The following is a 19,344-nucleotide window of genomic DNA, read 5'->3' on the forward strand; positions in this document are numbered from 1 at the left end:
TAGTTCATTAAAAGCTTTGCAACAGGTTCCCTATCACCCCGAAGTTACTGATAAGGGAACTGATAGGGGATACCATCTAGGTCCAGGGTTCTTGAGAATGTTTCCTCATTCAATTCTCACTACCACCTTGCAGGGTAGGTAGTGTCCTTGTTGCCAAGAAGGAAACTTGTCAGTTAGGCAATCTGAGTGTGTTTGTAGATCCAGTAGAGACAGAGCCCAAACTGGAATCAGAACTCTGTTGAAGTGCCCAAGTCCCTGCTATGCTTTTTTATAGTACCACTGAATATTTAGAGCTGGAGGATTGGATCAGAGGAGATTCTGCAATGAGAATAAGCCCAGACAGTAATTCTTAGGGTGACTCAGACTGAGGAGCAGATCTCTGAATAAGACCCAGATCCTGTACTAATGTTATTTTCCCCACTAATCTGAAAGTGGATGCAGGGCCCAGCTGTAGGCACAGGAGTTTAGTTCTAATCCTCACTTGTTTGTAGTGGCCAGTTATCAGCTCCATTTCTAAGAACTGTGTTTTAAAGCAAGTGATAATTAATAGTATTAAAAATTCTCCAAGGTATGTATTATTTAAAAATGTAAATAAATACATATTTGGGTTTTTATTTTTGGTATAAAATTTTGTTAGACTATATAATACGTCACCTAAATGTACAGCATATTTACAATTTATTAGATTGTATTCCCTCCAGCGAGAAAAGAATGAATAGCCATTGGGTGAGTGACCAGGAAGTTTACTTTTTAGAATGTTGCCTTTGTAATATAAGTGTTTACATTCTAAAAGCTGTTTTAACCCTGGCTGGTGTTGGTCAGAGGTTAGCGCATCAGCCTAAGCACTGAAGGGTCTCCAGTTCCATTCTTGGTCAAGGGCATGTATCTGGGTTGCAGGTTTGATCCCCTGCTGGGAGGCAACCAATTGATGTGTCTCTTTCACATCTATGTTTCTCTCTCTCTCTCTCTCTCTCTCTCTCTCTCTCGCTATTTCTCTCTCTCTCTCCCTTCCTATCTCCTTCCCACTCTCTCTAAGAAAATCTCTCTAAGAAAATCTAAGAGGATCAACAAGAACAACAACATCAAAAAGCTGTTTTATTAAGTAGTTGCCATTGATTTGATATATAAAAATGCATTTTATTTTGTAATGAAGACCTTTGAATACATTAAGTAATTGCTTTTACAATTTTATAAATGAAATAGCACAGCAGCCCATTTTGGCTAAAATGGCAGCAGGGTTTATGACGAGAAATAACCAAAAGTTTTTATGTTTATGCAAATTGATGTGATTCAAAGGAATCTGTGCAATTGAAGGCAAATAGATCTTTCTTTGTACACTTCCCTTGGAGGTGTGGATGATAATCTCTACATGCAATTTAAAGCAATTATGTGTTTTTGCCTGGTCTTTAGAAAGCCTGATTAAATCAAAGTTGATTTTAGTTGTGCCAGTCATTCCAGTGGTTATAGTCTTGTAATAAACACGTAGCTGTGGTTTGTACCGATTTTTGCAATTAATACTTTCTTGTATCTGTGCACTACTTTCAAGCACTACTATGCAGTAACTTTACTGATGTCCCTAAGGCTGGTCCATTTCATGAAATTCAGTTGGCAGCTGTGAAGACTTGCTGTTTCTCCCCACCCCCACCTGCAAACAGTATGTTAATAAAGACTTGGTATCTTAAAGGGAAATTTGCACAGTGAGAGTTCTGACGTACTGTGCCCTGATAGAGCCCTTAATGTCTGCCTCATAGAGTGACAAAGACAGCAAAACCCAGCTAAGTGCATTCATAATCAGGCTGCCTGGGTCCTTGTAAAGTGGTTTCACAGCTTTGGTGTGTGTGTCCCCTTGTGTCCCACTGTCTCAGACTCTTTCTCCTGGCAGCTGGGCAGCCCAGTTTGTAATCTCAATACTACATGGCTTAGAAGAGGCCTGTCACTTTTGAATGAAAGACTTCAACTCTCGAACATAATCACTTTCCAGAATTCTATGCCACACTCTTTTATTTTTTCAAAAGAACCTTAGGTCACTGTGGACATCATAGGAGGTGCTCTTACAGGAGGATCATAAATAGTGTCATCTTAAATCCAGGTTTTCTGAATACAATCTGGTTTATACCTCTTACCCTGGCCTAATGAATAATAAGACCTCCTTTTAATACATTCTGATTTGGGTGACAAATTATATGGTCACTCTACTCATATGGGACCATATACACCATCTATTAAGAATAACTAATATAGAGACAAGTGACTTGCCCATACCACCAGCCAGTTCGTGTCAGATTGGGTCTAGAATCGAATGGCTTACCCTAGTCATCTCTGTCAACTGCCCATACTGCTGTCCATCGAAGTAATGACAATGCTTGGATGGTTTCTCTTTTGGGTCTTTGGCATTTGTCATTAATTTTAGTGGGCAAATACTGGATTCATTTTTAAACTATGAAATGTAGCATACATAGAAAGGAGTTTGTACAAAAGGTAGGCATCTACACTAATAAAAAACAAAGATGCTAATTGACCGTACCTTCGCTACACCCAAGCCACGCCCACAAGCCAATCAGAGTGACTATATGCAAATTAACCCAACCAAGATGGCGGCCGGCAGCCACGGAGCTGGAGCAAGCAGGAGGCTTGGTTGCCTGGGCGATGGAGGAAGCCAAGCTTCCTGCCTGCCCTGGGCCGGCTGTGGCCTCCACTCATGGCAACAAAGTTTCAATTATAGAAGACAAATAAATCCCAGATACCTGCTTCCAGCCAGCCTCCACTGGGAGCTTGGGTGGCTGGGGGCCGTGGCCAGCCTGCAAACAGCCATCAGCCCCTCACCCAGGATGGCCACACCCTCATGGGGTAAGGGTCCCCGCTGGGGTGCTTGGCCAGCCTGCAAACAGCCCTCAGCCCCTCACCCAGACTGGCCAGGCACCCCAGCAGGACCCCCCACCCTGAAGGGGCTGTGGCCAGCCTGCAAACAGCCATCAGCCCCTCAACCAGGCTGGCTAGGCACTCCTATATAATAAAAGGGTAATATGCAAATTGACCCTAACAGCTGAATGACTGGGAATGACTGGTCACTATGACACACATTGATCACCAGGGGGAGATGCTCAATGCAGGAGCTGCCCCTGGTGGTCAGTGCGCTCCCACAGGGGGAGCTCTGCTCAGCCACAAGCCAGGCTGATGGCTGCCAGTACAGCAGTGGTGGTGGGAGCCTCTCCCGCCTCCTCAGCAGTGCTAAGGATGTCCGACTGCAGCTTAGGCTTGCTCCCTGCTGGCAAGTGGACATCCCCCAAGGGCTTCTGGGCTGCCAGAGGGATGTCTGACTGCCAGCTTAGGCCCAATCCCCCAGGGAGCGGACCTAAGCCAGCAGGTGGTCATTTCCTGAGGGGTCCCAGGCCGGGCTGAGGGACCCCCCTGGGTGCACAAATTTTTGTGCACCGGGCCTCTAGTTATTTAAATAATTATGGTATAATAGATGTAGGGACAGAGAACAGGTAGGAAGCTGGGCCTCGGGGTGGGGAGGTGATTGCCTGGGGAGGAACAAGATAGGATGGAAACATTCTGTGCCCTGATGGTGACTGCACAGGTGTATGCCATTGTCAGAACCCATCAAATTCTACACTTAAAATGGGTGCATTTTGTTGTGTATAAATTATACCTTAATAAGGTAGACTAAAGGTACACCTATATATCCATTATTCAACTTAAAAAGTAGAACATTTTTATACCTTTTTAGCTCTCTGCTTTCTACATATTCCTGATTGACAAGCTGTTTTAAAACACGGGACATGGCAGAATCTATGCCTGCTATTAGAAGACATTTCCATTTTAGTGGATAGATTCTTTGATCTTCATTTTTCTTTTCTATTTTGAAACAGCTTGTTAACTGTCTGTTTAGTAATACTAATATTCTAACTCTATTTATGAGTGGCATTTTATTTTATTGTTAGAAAAAACTGACACTAAGCCAAGGTTTTTGGGGTCACTTGAGATGATGAAGTGCAAGTCCTAAGAGCATTTGTTGAGCACCTGTTGGGTGTCAGTGACTTTGCTGACATGATCTCATTCTTCCCCTCAGCTGATTAAGATAGGTGTCAATTACCTTAAATTTTGTTGAGTGCAGAAACTGAGTCTCATAGATGTTAAGCAGCTTACTCAATATCCCCACATGGAAAGTGAGGGAGCCAATTTCAACCGCTGTCTGACTACAATGTTCACCTTTCCTACCAAGGACGCTGTCATTAGAACTGCCTTTTACTGGACAAAGTCGAGCACATGGGCTAGACCCCTGGTTATCCTATAGCACTGGGACCATGTGAAGGTCACTTGCACATTTCCTGGCCCAGCCTCCTCCTGCAGCTCTCTCTTGCTTGCCCGCCCAGGGTCAGCTGCCTGACTGGGGATGTAATGGGCCTCTGGAATCTGGTGCTACCCTGCTTATCTCATTGGGTTTTTCTCTCACCCTCCTCATGGGTCTCTGTAGCTCCAGCTGCCTTTTTCTTTAATGTTCCTTATGTCCCAGGTTAAGTGCCTTTACTTCACCTTTGATTATACCTCTCCTTACCTCTCTGCATTTGCCAAATAATATAAAACAGACAAACAAAAAAACAAATAAAAATTAAAACTCCGGTTCTCTGGTCCCTGTCCGTCATTCCAAAATTGTAACTCCTGCCTCTTCAATGATGTCTCAAACCCCAGCCATCCTCTCCCCCATTCACCTCCAGCTTTTCTGCACTTTATGCTTTTGGTCTATAATAGGTGCTTTAAGTGATTGAGTTGATCCTTAATTGTTCTTTACTTTCATGTCTTTTTTCCAACTTATAATAACAATAAGGATGATAATAGCTTTATTTATTGAGTCAGGTATTGTGTTAGAGTACTTTAGGCAGCTTCTCTCATTTAATCCCCCAAACAATCTTAAGATACAGATATATATTTTCTTCCTTTTTGACAGATAAGAAAATTGTCTCTCAGGAAAAAAAGAAAAAGCCTGGTGTTACACAGCTATCAAGTGAAGAAACTGGGATTCAAATCCAGTTTGACTTGAGTGGTCACATGCTACATTCTACTGACTCCTGCAGTCTCTTCAAGAGAGTGGAAAGAAAGGGAACTGCCATTTAGCGTGCCTGTACTGGGCATGTAGTAGAGGTGGTTTAACGTACTATCTCACATGATTTTACCCTCATGCTAAGAGTTAGATATTATAGTCTCCAAAAAGAAATGAGGCTTTGTTTAAATAATTTACTCAAGGTCACAGAGCTAAGTGGGGACATCAACATTAAACCAGGCCTTTCTGCCCCTAGAGATACCCCACTATGTGCATAAGAAATTCCATCTATATTTGTTTTCTGATTCTCTGCAGAGCCTAGCACAGTGCTGGATATTAGTGAGTTTCAATTAGTTATATGTTGATTGAAAGAAAAAAGGTTCATTTTATTCTGTTAGAAGCATGAACATAGAAGGTATATTCTAGTAGGGAAGAGTGGAGCCCATAAGGAATGTTATATTTTGAGAAGAGACAACATACAAACAAAGATGAGGTGGAATAGATACTTGAATGGCATGGCAACTGCAGAAATTTTTTTGTTATCTTTTGAAAAATTTACTTTATACATTCTTCAATTTTACGCTAGTAGATCAGGAATGTCTATAATTTAAAGACAGCAGAGGATGACTTAGAATTCCTGTTCAGATTTTGCAGTTGCTCTGTTGTTAGTCTACTCCATCAGCTGAATCTGTTCCATCAGCTGACCTCCCCACTTCTCAGTGCCCTTCTCAAGTGCAGAGTTAAATGCTAATGGTCAGTTTGACACCGCCCCCCCCCCGCTCCCCTTCCCTTGGTCAATTTGTAGACCACTGAAACTCACCATAGAGCTCATCTTCAGAGTAAATAACTATTAAAAAAAAAACTCAAACAAAAAAGGAACTCTTTTATGTTCTAAAAATATGTTAACCATATGTTAGAATTTAGTTGATCAAACCACACATTCTCCAACTGTCCTGTGCACCTTGTGATTCTCAAGTTGTTAGTGCAAGTAACCTAATTCGATGAGAGGACAGGTCTACATCAGGTATGGTTCCTGGGTCTTGGGATATGTCCTCTACTTTCATTTTTATCCACAGAGTATTTCTGTTGAATGTGCTAAGATAACAGTTGGCAGTGGTAGTTGCAGTGGTGTGCGTAGTTGGCATGAGACTCAAGTGTGGACTTTTGAGTGATAGGCACCAACTCTGCCTTCCAGATGTGACCCTTTATGCTCCCAGTACCTGGAGAAATGCTAGCTGGGTGCACTGGGTTTTCACAAAGTGTGCTAGCTGTGTCATCTCCCAGGGCAATGGAGCTTCTTAGAATTGTACATGATGTGAGAATCCTCCCAGAATAAATACCAAAGTACTCAAATCACCATGTTCTTGTCACTGGCTTCTATCCCTTTCTTCTTGTGACCACCCATGACGTCTCAAACCATCATTGCTATTTAGGCATTGGGCTTGGAGTCCAGAAGATCAAGGTCAAATTCTGGCTCCATCACTTACTAATTAGGTGACTTGGACAATTCATGCACCTCTCTGAGCTCTGATTTTTCATCTGTAAAGTGAAAATAATAAAACTTATTTCATGGGGTTACTGTGATGATTGAAATAACAAATTCGGAGTATATCACACTTGGCTCGTGTAGGTGTGTCTGTAAGTGTGACATTGGTAGTAGCTGCTTTTTGAACTATGATGTCCTCTTTTGGGGAAGAGGGATCTTCTCACTGATCCCAATCCCCATCTGTGCTGGGACTTGCATCTGTCTCTGTCATTAGTCTGGGAACATATCTCTTGCCTCTGTTCCCTTGGTCTGCCATTCCCTGCACTACCCTTCCTCCTTGTACTCTCCACCCTTGGCAGTGCCTCCCCTGACTGATAGTGCTACTACTCACCTAGTCTGGAGCTTTACTTGTTGACTGGAGGACTTTGACTGTCTCCCTTTGGCTGCCCAGTCAGCTGCAGCTCCTCTGAGACTGCGGTCGATGCCCTGACTGAATACGTTTGTCATCTTATTTGAGCTGTCCTGGGACTCATTGCAACACTTCAAGCTCTGTAACTTTAGTTTGGGACACAGCCTATGATATGGCATGGTGTCTGAACTTTTGGTAAAAGATAAAATGGGAGGGAGGCAAGGAAGAACAGGGGAGGGAGGGAAGGAGGAAGAGAGAAGAGAGGAATGGATGCTGGTTGGAGAGCAGGGTGATGTAAAGGGAAATTTTGCTTAGCAATATGAATACTTAAGAGTGATAATTCTTAAAGGATGGGCTATAGTTTGGCAAAAATATTTATAACCATTATTATCATTATATTGATTAAAGGGAAAAATTCAATAAAATCTTCTTAATTTGTGGTGTGATGTAATGTAGAATATAGAATGAGAAGGCAGTATATAGGGATATGGGTAATAGAAGGTACTGAAACATCACAAGACTAAAAGGCTTTTTAAGTTCAGAAGTTCTGCATTTACTGCTCACACTGCATGAACTAAGAAGAGCTGTGTTTTTTCATTCATTCACCCAACAATTATTTATTATCTAGTATATGTGACCGGCCGAGGAACTTGTCCCTTCCCTCTGCTTATCTCCGTATGTGTGATGAGTGTAGCAGTGTGCACAGTAGCTTGGATCCTCATCTCCAAGGTTGGGGTTCCTGCTCCTCCACTTCCTGGCCTAGTGATCCCGGGCAAGTTACAGAACCTGTCTGTGCTCTAGTCTCCTCACTTGTAAATAGAAATGATAATTGTATCTATTTCAGAGGCCTTTTGGGAGTAGAACATGTTAGGAGTGTAGGACAGTGCCGGACATATGAGCAACACTCAGTAATCATTAGTTATTATTTGTTTCTTATTTATTTGCTTCTTTCTTGTTATCTCCCCCTCCATCATCAAATGCGAAGAGAAACCTAGTTTTTCTTTTTCTCTTGTAACTAGTCTCCCTAGATCCTAGGACAGTTTCTAGCCCATGGTAGGAACTTAATAAATATTTCAACTCATTAGATGAATAAATGAATGGGGATGGTTGCTTCCTATACAGTAGTGAACAAAATGTGGTGCCTGCCTTCATGGAGCTGCCAGTTAGTCTAGTGGAGGAGAAACTAGTGAGTATAATGACAAATGGTGACAACTGACATGCAGGGAAAGAACCAGGTGGGACTGTTTTGGATGGCATGATCAGGGATGAAGTGACATTTTCAGACTATGTTGTATAATTGACTGACTGATAAAGAGGACACCTTTTCTCTCATTGTCCATTTGAAGACTCAAAATACAGTAAACCCTCAATTATGTGGATCTCGATTTAAATGGCACAATTTCAGGTCTGTATGTCATATGTGAAAAATTAACACCCTATTAATTTAAAAATGCTTTTAACCAAGACTTGCTTATAATTAAATTAACAGGTTATTTTTTGTTATTAATTCACTGTTATTTTAAACAAATTTTAGTGAATAGGCCACATGTTGGAAAAAACACTTTAGTATTTTTGCCAGCATAAATAAATATTACATATGTACAACTATAGTCTACATATTTAAATCCAAGAGTCACCGCTTGTAGTATTCAGTGAATGATTAGCATGTGCTCACACTACATCATACGAGATACTTGGTTCTGTTGTCTCATGGTGTGACTTTCTGTAGCAGTTTTGTTGTTGTTGTTGTTGTTGTTGTGTTTTTTTTTGTAAAGCCTCACTTGAGGATATTTTTCCATTGATTTTTAGAGAGTGGAAGGGAGGGGTAGAGACAGACAGAAAAATCGATGTCAGAGACACATCGGTTGGTTGCTTCTCGCATGTGCTCCCGGCCAGGGCTGGGGATCTAACCTGCAACTGAGGTACATGCCCCAACCAGAATCGAACTCAAGACCCATCAGTCAACAGGCCAACGCTCTAACCACAGAGCAAAACCATCTAGTGCTGCAGCAGTTTTAATGCATGCAGACCGATGTTCTGATGTGGGCTAAGCCACAACCCATTTGTTTGCTCGAGGTGACTGGTGAATGCACACATTCACTAGACCTATTCAGTATAAATATAAAGTTACAGTAATACATAAGTTAAAATTTTACATACTTAATTATAAATGTGTCTACATAAGTAAAAACAGGTAAATTAATTTGTTGATATTTGACATACACATTTGGAAAACCTACTTTATTTTAAAACGGACTTCCTGCTTTAACGGACACCTCCTCGCCCGAATTAGTCTGCATATCAAGGTTTTACTATAATTATTTGTGAGTTCCCCCTCCTGCTTTTTAAAGCATTTCCATCTCAATTATTTCCTCTCTTCAAACATATAAACTGTGTGTGCCTGTTCTAATGTTTTAAAAAGGAAGTTAAACTTTAATGACTTAAAATATTTTTAAAAAGTCAATCTATGCTACTTAAAACTGATTATGAAACATACTCACTTGTTTACTTTTAGTTGCTTAGAAATTTTTGTTTTGTTTGTTTTTTTCATTTTAGTGTATGGGATTTTTTTGTTTTTTCTTCATCTTTTTCTTGTCTGTTTGGATAAACTCAGCCAGCATCATTATTTTTGACAGCAGTAACAATAAAGATTCTGCTTATTCTTAGCCTTTGGTTTACATTAAATATTTACAAGTACATTCTTGAATGTTACATTAACAGGTTCTTTTGGCCTATTGGATCAAAATATGCCTGATATACCTGAATTATCAGGCAGTGGCCCTATTTGGGCGTGTTCTTTCCATTCCTGTCCCACCTGGAGTATGACTTGACCATGGGAGCAGAGAGCTGCTAGAAGGGCTGGTTCTGTGTTGCTGCTTCTCCCCATTGTCACCAGCACAAAGGGTTGTGTTCTCTGCTGCAGCTTAGTAATTTTAAAGGTGCAAAGTGTTAACCTCAGCTCTGCACCCCAAACCTAGGTGAAGATTGCCTATTTAATGGTTTAGCTTCACTGAACCACAGGATGTGTGTACGGTTATTTAAATAAGGAATTCTTCCTGTGGCCTTGTTTATGGTGCTAGAACTGGGCTTGGGTGGGCTTTCCATTTCTATGCTTTCACACACATGGCTCTCCTTCGAAGTTGAAGGAGACATTGCTCTGAAGCATATATCTGCGGAATTAAAGCTGTGTGCATGTGTATTAGGGAGGGAGAGGGAGGAGTAGCCTCATTCCTATTTGTAAAAATCCTCAGGCAAGGATTTTTAAAGGCTTGCCTGTGTATTTTAGCTTCTCAGTTGACAGCCAGTAAAGCTTCCTGGTGCCATAAAAACAGTTGGAGATCAATGTAAGAATGTCCTTTTCAATTTTTTTTCTATAGGATTCAGATTGTCAGTGTAAATCTTGTTAGAATTCCCAAGTGAAACGCCCTTCCTTCTACTAACCTGGAGTCCTGCCTGAGGTTGTCTGTTGCTGCTGGACTCAGAATAATTGCAATATTTATTCTGATTATCAATTTGTATTTCGAGATCCAAGAGGCTTCTCACAACATGGTCACAGTGATGTTGTTGATTAAAGTTCTGAGTTTTAAATGTTGTTAACTTTGGTGCCCTTCGAAAAGGGAGCATGCTGCTTCTCGCTAGATGTTCTCAACTTCTCCCAACCAACAATTAGAGATTCCCTTCTCTGGTCTCAAAGAATTTTGTACTTAGCCTTTATCACATGCACCTCATCGTATCACACTTCTCTATTTCTTTGTCCCCAGCATTCCAGCACAGTCTAGGCCAGTGGTTCTCAACCTTGGCTGCACATTAGAATCACCTGGGAATCTTTTTAAAATCCTGATTTCTGGGCCTCATCCTCCGGAAATTCTGTTTTCTTTGTTACTAATGTTGTGGCCCCCCCCCATAACAAAGAAACAGAATTTACGCAGGATGAGGCCCAGAAATCAGGATTTTAAAAAGATTCCCAGGTGATTCTAATGTGCAGCCAAGGTTGAGAACCACTGGTCTAGGCCCACATTGACATTTGTATTATTTTCCATTGCTTCATAATAAATTGCCACAAAAAAGTTGTGGCTTAAACAACATATATTTATTATCTCACAATTTCCCTGGGTCAGGAGTAAGGGCACAGCTTAGCTGGGTCCTCTGCTCTGGGTATCACAAGACTGTAATCAAGGTGTTCTCTGGTGCTGCTGTCATCTGAGGCTTGGAGTCCTCTCCGGAGTTCTTGAGCTTATTGGCAAAATCCAGTTGTAGAACTCACAGAACTCATGGCAATTTTTTTTTCTTTAGAAGAGGGTCCCAGTGCCTCTTTTAATAAGCTTTACCTGACTAGGTCAGGCTCACTGAGGATCATCTCCCTGTTGATGAACTCAAAATCAACATATTGGGGACCTTAAATGCTTTTGCAAAGTGCCTTTGCCATATACTATAAGGTAACATAATCATGGGAACTATATCCCATCATATTCGAGGGTCCTACCCACATTCAAGAGGAGAGGATCATACAAGGTATATAGGCCAGGGATGATATCTTGGGGCCACCTTAAAATTCTGCCTCACAGAATTTCAATCAAGAATAAATGAATGAGATGAATGAATCCTGATAGATGAATGCAGCAACCAGCTTTATTGTAGAACTAGAGGCCTGGTGCATGAAATTTGTGCACTCAAGTGTGGGGGGGGGGTTCCTCAGCCCCGCCTGCACCCTCTCACAGTCCGGGAGCCCTTGGAGGATGTCCAACTGATGGCTTAGGCTCACTCCTTGTGGGGAACGGGCCTAAGCCATCAGTTGGACATCCTTAGTGCTGCTGCGGAGGCGGGTGAGGTTTCTGCTACCACTGCTGCACTCACCAGCTGTGAGCCTGAGTTTTGGCTTAGCAGCGCCCTCCCTGTGTGAGTTCACTGACCATCAGGGGGCAGCTCCTGTGTTGAGTGGGATTGGGCCGAAACTGGCTCTCCAACATCCCCCAAGGGGTTCCAGATTGTGAGAGGGTATAGGCCAGGCCAAGGGACCCCATAGGTGCATGATCGGAGCTGGGGAGGGACGCAGGAGGTTGGCCAGCTGGGGAGGGACCCCAAGAGGGCTCCAAGGCGTGTCCAGCCTGTCTTGCACAGTCCAGATCGGCCGGACCCCAGCAGCAAGCTAACCTACCGGTCAGAGCATCTGCCCCCTAGTGGTCAGTGCACATCATAGCGAGAGGTTGAGCAGCCTTAGCATATCATTAACATATTACGCTTTGATTGGTTGAACGGACGACCAGATGACCAGACACTTAGTATAATAGGCTTTTATTATATAGGATGAGTGAAGGTATTGAGTTCCTTATTGCAAAATGCAGTTTCTTTATCACTAATGAGCAGTTTCCTGGTAACTATAAAGGTATAAGCAAAGAGAAGAAGCAGCCACAAAGGAAGGAAGGAAAGAGGAAAGCAGGAGATTTGATTTCAGGTATCAGTCCCGAGGAGTTATACCCACCTTCTACCTGTGTCTCACCTCAATTTTGCTATTGGGCACAGCCACTATGGACACACAGGGTCGAGGCACCCACTAAAGGGAAACCCCTTTAGCTTTGCTTCTAGTTTCCAGAGATGGAATCTCTGTTTTAGGCTGCAATAAAAACCTAGTGTGAGTTTTTATTTCATCCCTTATAACCACATGCACATGCAGCATCCCCTTGGAATTTTCTAGCAGTGAGGTGCATTAGGTGTGGAAACGATGCCTTAATTTCAACTCTCCTGGCTCCAGTTGGCTTGTGGCTGTCTGTGTTTAATTTGGAAGAGCAGAAAGGATGTGTGCTTTGTGGCGCCCACATGGTATAAAAGCCTCCGTGACATAATAGCTCTCTGCCCAGCCTTAGAAGCTTCCTGTGTAGACAATGGCCTGCTTCCCTGACAGTTCCCAGGCATGGGTGCCACCTTGTGTAAACATTGCTGCTTTTAGTGCATTGCAGAGGCAAAAAGATGACACATTAATAGCAGCTCCTGGAGGGTTTCATTAAAATTCAGAGGAAAATATGAAGGCTGGAGCCTGGTAATGTACAAATAGTGAGTCTGTCTCATCTGATTAAACTTGGATACATTGTGAGTGCCTTTCTGGATGGTAAGAACCAGCATTTCAGCCAGAAGTACCATGTTATTCTTCTTTCTGATAGCTTATCCCTGTTTTCCAATTCTCGCGCTCTCTCCAAAATTAACATGCTGGTCCTTTGGACTCCCTTGAGAATTCAAATATCTTGCTGACTGGTCTCTGGGTGCTTGTGCAGAGTTGGTTTGGATCCTGGAAGCTGGAAATATAAAGGCTTGGCCCTATAAAGGCTTGGCCCTCCTTCCAGAAAGGACAGTCCTGGGGAGGACAGGTTGGCATTCTCTCCCTTTTATTAATGATTTTCACCGGTAGAGACACACTGTAGCCTCCCAACTAATGCTGATAAAAGTACCCTCCCTTATGAAGAATGCTGGGACATTTTCCTTGGTGCGTAGGTGGGGAACTTGCTGTGTGCAGGGAAAGTACTGCATTTCCAAGAATTTGTATGTAGGTCTTGAAATAAAAAAATATGCCGAAAGGACTGTTCTTTTGAAACCCTGGTCTGGTTGACTCAGCCAGCAGGAGTGCTGTCCCATGCTCAACTGTAGCATCTAAATATAGAAAGGGTTTGCAGACTGTATTGCCACCTATATGAACCCACAGAACACAACTCTAGCTCTGACGGTCAGCAGTCATTGGTGTTCATTATTCTAACTCATCAGAGAAATATTGACCATTATGGAAAGTGGACTAACTATCCATCTGTCTTCTTAGAATTCCATGGAACAAGGTGTCAGTATTAGCTGGATTGATATGTTCTTTTTGCTTATGATTATTTTTTCTTTCTTGGAAATAGTTTTTGCTTATATACCCACTTTGTAGTTAGTGGAAAATTTTTTTCCCTTATATTAATCCCTTTTTCAGCTGAGTTTTTCCTGAGGTTTATCACTGTTGTCCTGATAATGTGATCAATAAAGAGATAATAACATCTCAATAATGACAACACAGCAAATAATCTTAAGTTTTGTTCCTATATTACCCTTTCACCATCTTCATGCACTTGAGTTTATTTTTTTGTAAACCCACCAAAGGCAGCTGCCTACTTTATCCCTAATGTACCTAAGCAGTGTGAACAACCAAGTAATTTTCAATTAAAAATAAAAAAACTGGCTTCAGAAACAATGATTGTTCATCATTTGGCAACTTAAAATGTTGAAGCATGAGGTGCCTGATCTTAAGACCCTCAGTGCTGTAACCATGTTAGCCTTGTGCAGCTTGAGAGTATTTAGATAAGACTTGCAGTCTGTACCTCTGAAAAGTCAGGTCTAACCAGTGGCTTTGTGAAGGGCTGAAAACTCTTACACATTTTGGTGTGAAATTCAGTCCCATTTAACTCAAACATTCTTGTTTGATAGTGAACTAGCTCTAGATAAGCTTAACAGAACTATTTTCAATGAAAAAGCTCTAAAATGAATTCTCTCTTGTAATCAAATTATAACCTGACTATGAACTGTATCTAAAAGTTCGAAAATAATAAAAAGAGCTTCAGTTATTTTACTTTTTCTTCTGAGGCCCTCCTCTTCTTACCTCCTTACCAGAGTCATGTGTTATTAAAACAAGGATGTGAAGTCGTCCAAAGCATAATTCACAGTTTGCATCCTACCCAATAATTGGAACAATGACAACAAAGCCACCAAGAAATTAAAGGAACCAAGGTCTTCCTGTCGTGCCAGCATTTAGGGCTAGTGCACACTGCTTTCTGTTCCAGGGGCACTGACATTGGAGTGGAAGACACTTTTTGGTTTGGACAGATGTGTAAATCGGTAAATCACCCGTTAATGCAGCAGGGCTAGTATGATGAACTAGTTTGTAGACCAACAGGAAAGTGCCTTTTCTTCTTGCCACTCTTTATCCTGTAAAGTGTGGCTTAATGAGTGCTGACATAGTGACCAAACCTGTCTCCTGTGAGACATTTCTGACACACAGTGGACATTGTAATGATGTTAGAAGGGACAGAGCTTTTTGGGACAAAGTTATTATTCCCAAAGAGGAGCAGTGCACAAGGGGAATTGGTAGAAATTCCAAAGTTTTCAGTGTTGAGTGAGTTCTACTGAAGTTAATAGCAACGGGAATCTATGCACAAAAGCTGACTATAGACCTTTATCATCCTCCTCCTCATCATCCTCATCATGATTAGAATGGTAGTAGTATTTTAGCCGCACTTCAGATACTGAAGTGTGTAGGTGGAAGTCATACTTTTGTTAATAAATGTATCATTGGGTAAGCTTCTAGACTGCTTCATCAATGGGTCGAGCATTGCTTTGATTAAGGAAATAAAACAAAACACAGTCCCTGTGGCACTTTTGTACCAGAAAGTGGGTTCCATGTATTCACTCCCTCCAGACATTTGGAACCTTGTGGGTAGGTTTTGTTCTCTCCTTCAGTCTCCTCATTTCTTTCATTGTCTCTGCTTCGGCCTCCTGTCTCTCACCCTAGCTTCAATCCCTTCCCCCCCACGCCCTCCAAATCTTTGTGCACCAAATAGAATATGGTGTTGACTGCCTGAAGCATCTTAGGAAAAGGTTTAAAGTGAGGCCAAGTGGGAAGGCCAAGGACAAAAATGAATGCACAACAACAACAATATCAAAAAGGGAACGGGAAGTTGGAATAAAGGAAATGGGGCACAAAGGATTTGGAAATGGGAATTGTGAGAAAAAGGTACAATATGACTCGCCAGCATCCTTTGAACATGATTCCAAGCACATGAGATTTATCATTTCATCTGTGTCTCACAAGAGCCCTATAAGGCAAAGCTATCATCCCCATCTTATATAAAGAGAAGAATATGCTAATTATCCATTATGCCGTAACATCACCACCAATCTACAAGTGGTGGAGAGCTACAGGAGGGCGGGGCAGCGAGCTATGAGAAGTGGAGAGCAACCAGCAGAGGTGGGAGGGTGGCCATCTGCGGCAAACAGCAGGGAGCTACTCACTCACAGATTCGTGCGCAGGGCTACTAGTATTAGATATGAGGCATCAGAACCACAAAAGGAAAATAATTTTTCAGTTGTGAAGTGGCTGTTTCAGGGACCAGACCCCAGGAGTTTGACTCTAGTTTATGCCCTTAACCATTATACTGTCCCGAAAAAGGGTGGAGTGAACATCACAACTAAAGATTGCTTGGGCCTTTGGAATATCCCACCAACCCCAGCCCCCCACCTGGAATTCATGTCCCACCTTTCCAAGCCTGGTACTCCTGTCCTTCTTTTGGTTGTCCCCTCTTTTCCATGATTGGTTGTTCTTCCTTTATATAATCCAAAAAGAATTTTTAAAAAATGATTTGGAGAAAGTGATAGGTATAGCTAAAAGTTGCTCATTCCATGGGACCCTGACCATTATAAAAATCTGAGTGCATTTTAAGATACAAAGGACTCTTGTTATTAGGCTTTCCCACCAATGGGAAAACAACTGCTGCTCTTGTCTTTTTTGTCATGTTATCCTTCCAGTTGTTGGGAACCATGAGAGGTTGTCCGAGGTGGCTTTCAGTCCCTTTGGATATCTTAATAGGGGAGGAGCATGATGCTGTTTGATGGAATTAGACAGGAAGCACTACCAAGCATTTCTCAGAGGTTATTGGGCTCAGTAATAAAGGCTCCTAATCCAACTCTCCTAACATCTTACACCATAAAAGCGTGCTCTCTCAGAAAGAAAAAAGTTCCAGTGCTGGAGAGGATGTGGAGAAAAAGGAACACTTGTGCACTGCTGGTGGGAATGCAGACTGGTGCAGCCACTATGGAAGACAGTATGGTGTTTCCTCAAAAAACTAAAAATGGAACTCCCATTTGACCCCGTGATCCCACTTCTAGGAATATATCCCAAGAAAACAAAAACACCAATCAGAAAGGATATATGCACCCCTATGTTCATAGCAGCACAATTCACCATAGCTAAGATCTGGAAACAGCCTAAGTGCCCATCAGCAGATGAATGGATTAGAAAACTGTGGTACATCTACACAGGGGTCCTCAAACTACGGCCCGTGGGCCACATGCAAATACAAATATTGTATTTGTTCCCTTTTTTTTTTTTTACTTCAAAATAAGATATGTGCAGTGTGCATAGGAATTTGTTCATAGTTTTTTTTTTTAAACTATAGTCTGGCCCTCCAACGGTCTGAGGGACAGTGAACTGGCCCCCTGTTTAAAAAGTTTGAGGACCCCTGATCTACACGATGGAATACTATGCTGCTGTAAAAAAGAAGGAATTCTTACCATTTGCAACAGCATGGATGGAACTGGAGAGCATTATGCTAAGTGAAATAAGCCAGTCAATGAAGGAAAAATACCACATGATCTCACTCATTTATGGATAATAAAGACCATTATAAACTTATGAACAAAAATAGATACAGAGGCAGAGCAGCCTCGAACAGACTGTCAAACTACAGCGGGAAGGCCGGAGAGGGTTGGGGGGCAGGAGGGGAGGGTAACAGATCAACCGAAGGACTTGTATGCATGCATATAAGCATAACCAATGGACATAAGACACTGGGGGGTAGGTGAGGCCAGGGGATTGTCAAGGGCGGGGAAAAAAAGGAGACATATGTAATCCTCTTTGTAATACTTTAAGCAATAAAACAATTAAAAAAAAATAAAGCAAGCATCACCCAAATGTTGTCTCTTAATGGAAAAAAAAAAGAGCAATGTAATTAACTTTTCCTTCAAAGAAAGGAAAGAAACCATAATCTGTTACGATAAATTTGGAAAGATAAATTAAAAAAAAGAAAAGAAAAAAGTTCCATTCAGGCATGGTTGGATCTGGGAACATAATACATTTCTCAAAAATGTGTTCCCAAGTTACCTCCTTTGATAAAAGCCAGAACATCAGTGTCTATATTCTGTAATCTTAGGGAACATTCTGCCACAGATTCTCCAGGGGCTTAAATTAATGTCATAAAACTGAAAAGCTTTTTCTTTAAAAGTTTATCAATTCTCAAATTAAATGTTTAATTTTGACAGCTACTAAGACAAATCAATTCTAGCTTCCCTTTTTTTAAGGTTCTGGTGAAATTTGCTGTAACCATCGTCTAATTTTCTGTTCCTTTCTGGATGCTAAAGAAATATAGCCAGTGAGAACACTGGCCACATTAAAAAGAATGAAGTTGCCTTGGCCTGTGTGGCTCAGTTGGTTGATAGTCATCCCATGCACCAAAGGGTCACCAGTTCGATTCTCTGTCAGGGCACATACCCTGGTCGGGGCATGTGTGGAGGCAACCAATTGATGTTTTTCTCTCACATTGGGGTGTTTCTCTCTCTAAAATAAAACATATTAAAAAGAATGAGGTTCACTGTACCATGAGATTTTCTTTTCCAAACTAAGTCAACAGTCCATATTGTGCACCACAGGTCTTGGTTGGGAATATGGTAGTGGAGTTTTGCCCTCCTATGCACATCTACTCTTCTACTCTAACTCAGAAGCCACTCATTTGGCTCTAAGGGTGGTTCTGATTCCTGGCTGCATTTATGAATATCAGTACTCTCCTCTGGGCAGGGTATCTAATTGTGAGTTTCTAGGCTATTGAGAGTAACTTCAACCCCTATGTTCCTCTTCTATTTAATAGAATTAATGTTAACAATATGATCTGGTCTGACTAGATTGCTATACATTTTTTACCTTAATCATTGATTTGCATTTTTTATTAACATTTAAAATAAGGTTTTTTGTTGAAATTACTGTTCCTGAATATGCTTTAGTGACATATGTATTACTCACTCAAGTAATTTTCATTCTTTAGGTTACATCTCTGAATTTTTGGTTGTAACTGGATTTACTGGGGATAAGAATAAACATTGTCATTTGCCCCCTCTAGGAATTTGGTATGATAAATGTAATTGCAGTGCCAATAAATCCTTTCCAGCTGAAGGAACAGACCACAAAAATTGTGGTTTAAGTCTGTGCTCCCCCCATTTTATTTATTTTTAATTTATTAAGAATCTTTATTGATGAGAGTATTACAGATGCCCCCCCTTTTTCCTCCATTGACCCCTCTATCTGGTTCCCACCCCACCCTAGGCCTTCACCACCCTATTGTCTGTGTCCAAAGGTAATGCATATATGCACATAAGATCTTTGGTTAATTTCTCCTCATACCCCTCCCCTATTCTCTCTGAGATTCATCAGTGTGTTCCATGTTTCCATGCCTCTGGTTCTATTTTATCCATCAGCTTCTTATGTTCATTAGATTTCTTGTTCGTTTATTTTGATTTTTAGATACAATTGTTGATAGATAATGTATTCATTGCCATTTTGATGTTGTTCTTTTTCTTAAAGAATACCTTTTAACATTTCATGTATTACTGATTTGGTGGTGATGAACT

Source organism: Myotis lucifugus, unplaced genomic scaffold (assembly GCF_000147115.1).
Source record: "Myotis lucifugus unplaced genomic scaffold, Myoluc2.0 scaffold_7, whole genome shotgun sequence".
NCBI lineage: Eukaryota > Metazoa > Chordata > Mammalia > Chiroptera > Vespertilionidae > Myotis > Myotis lucifugus.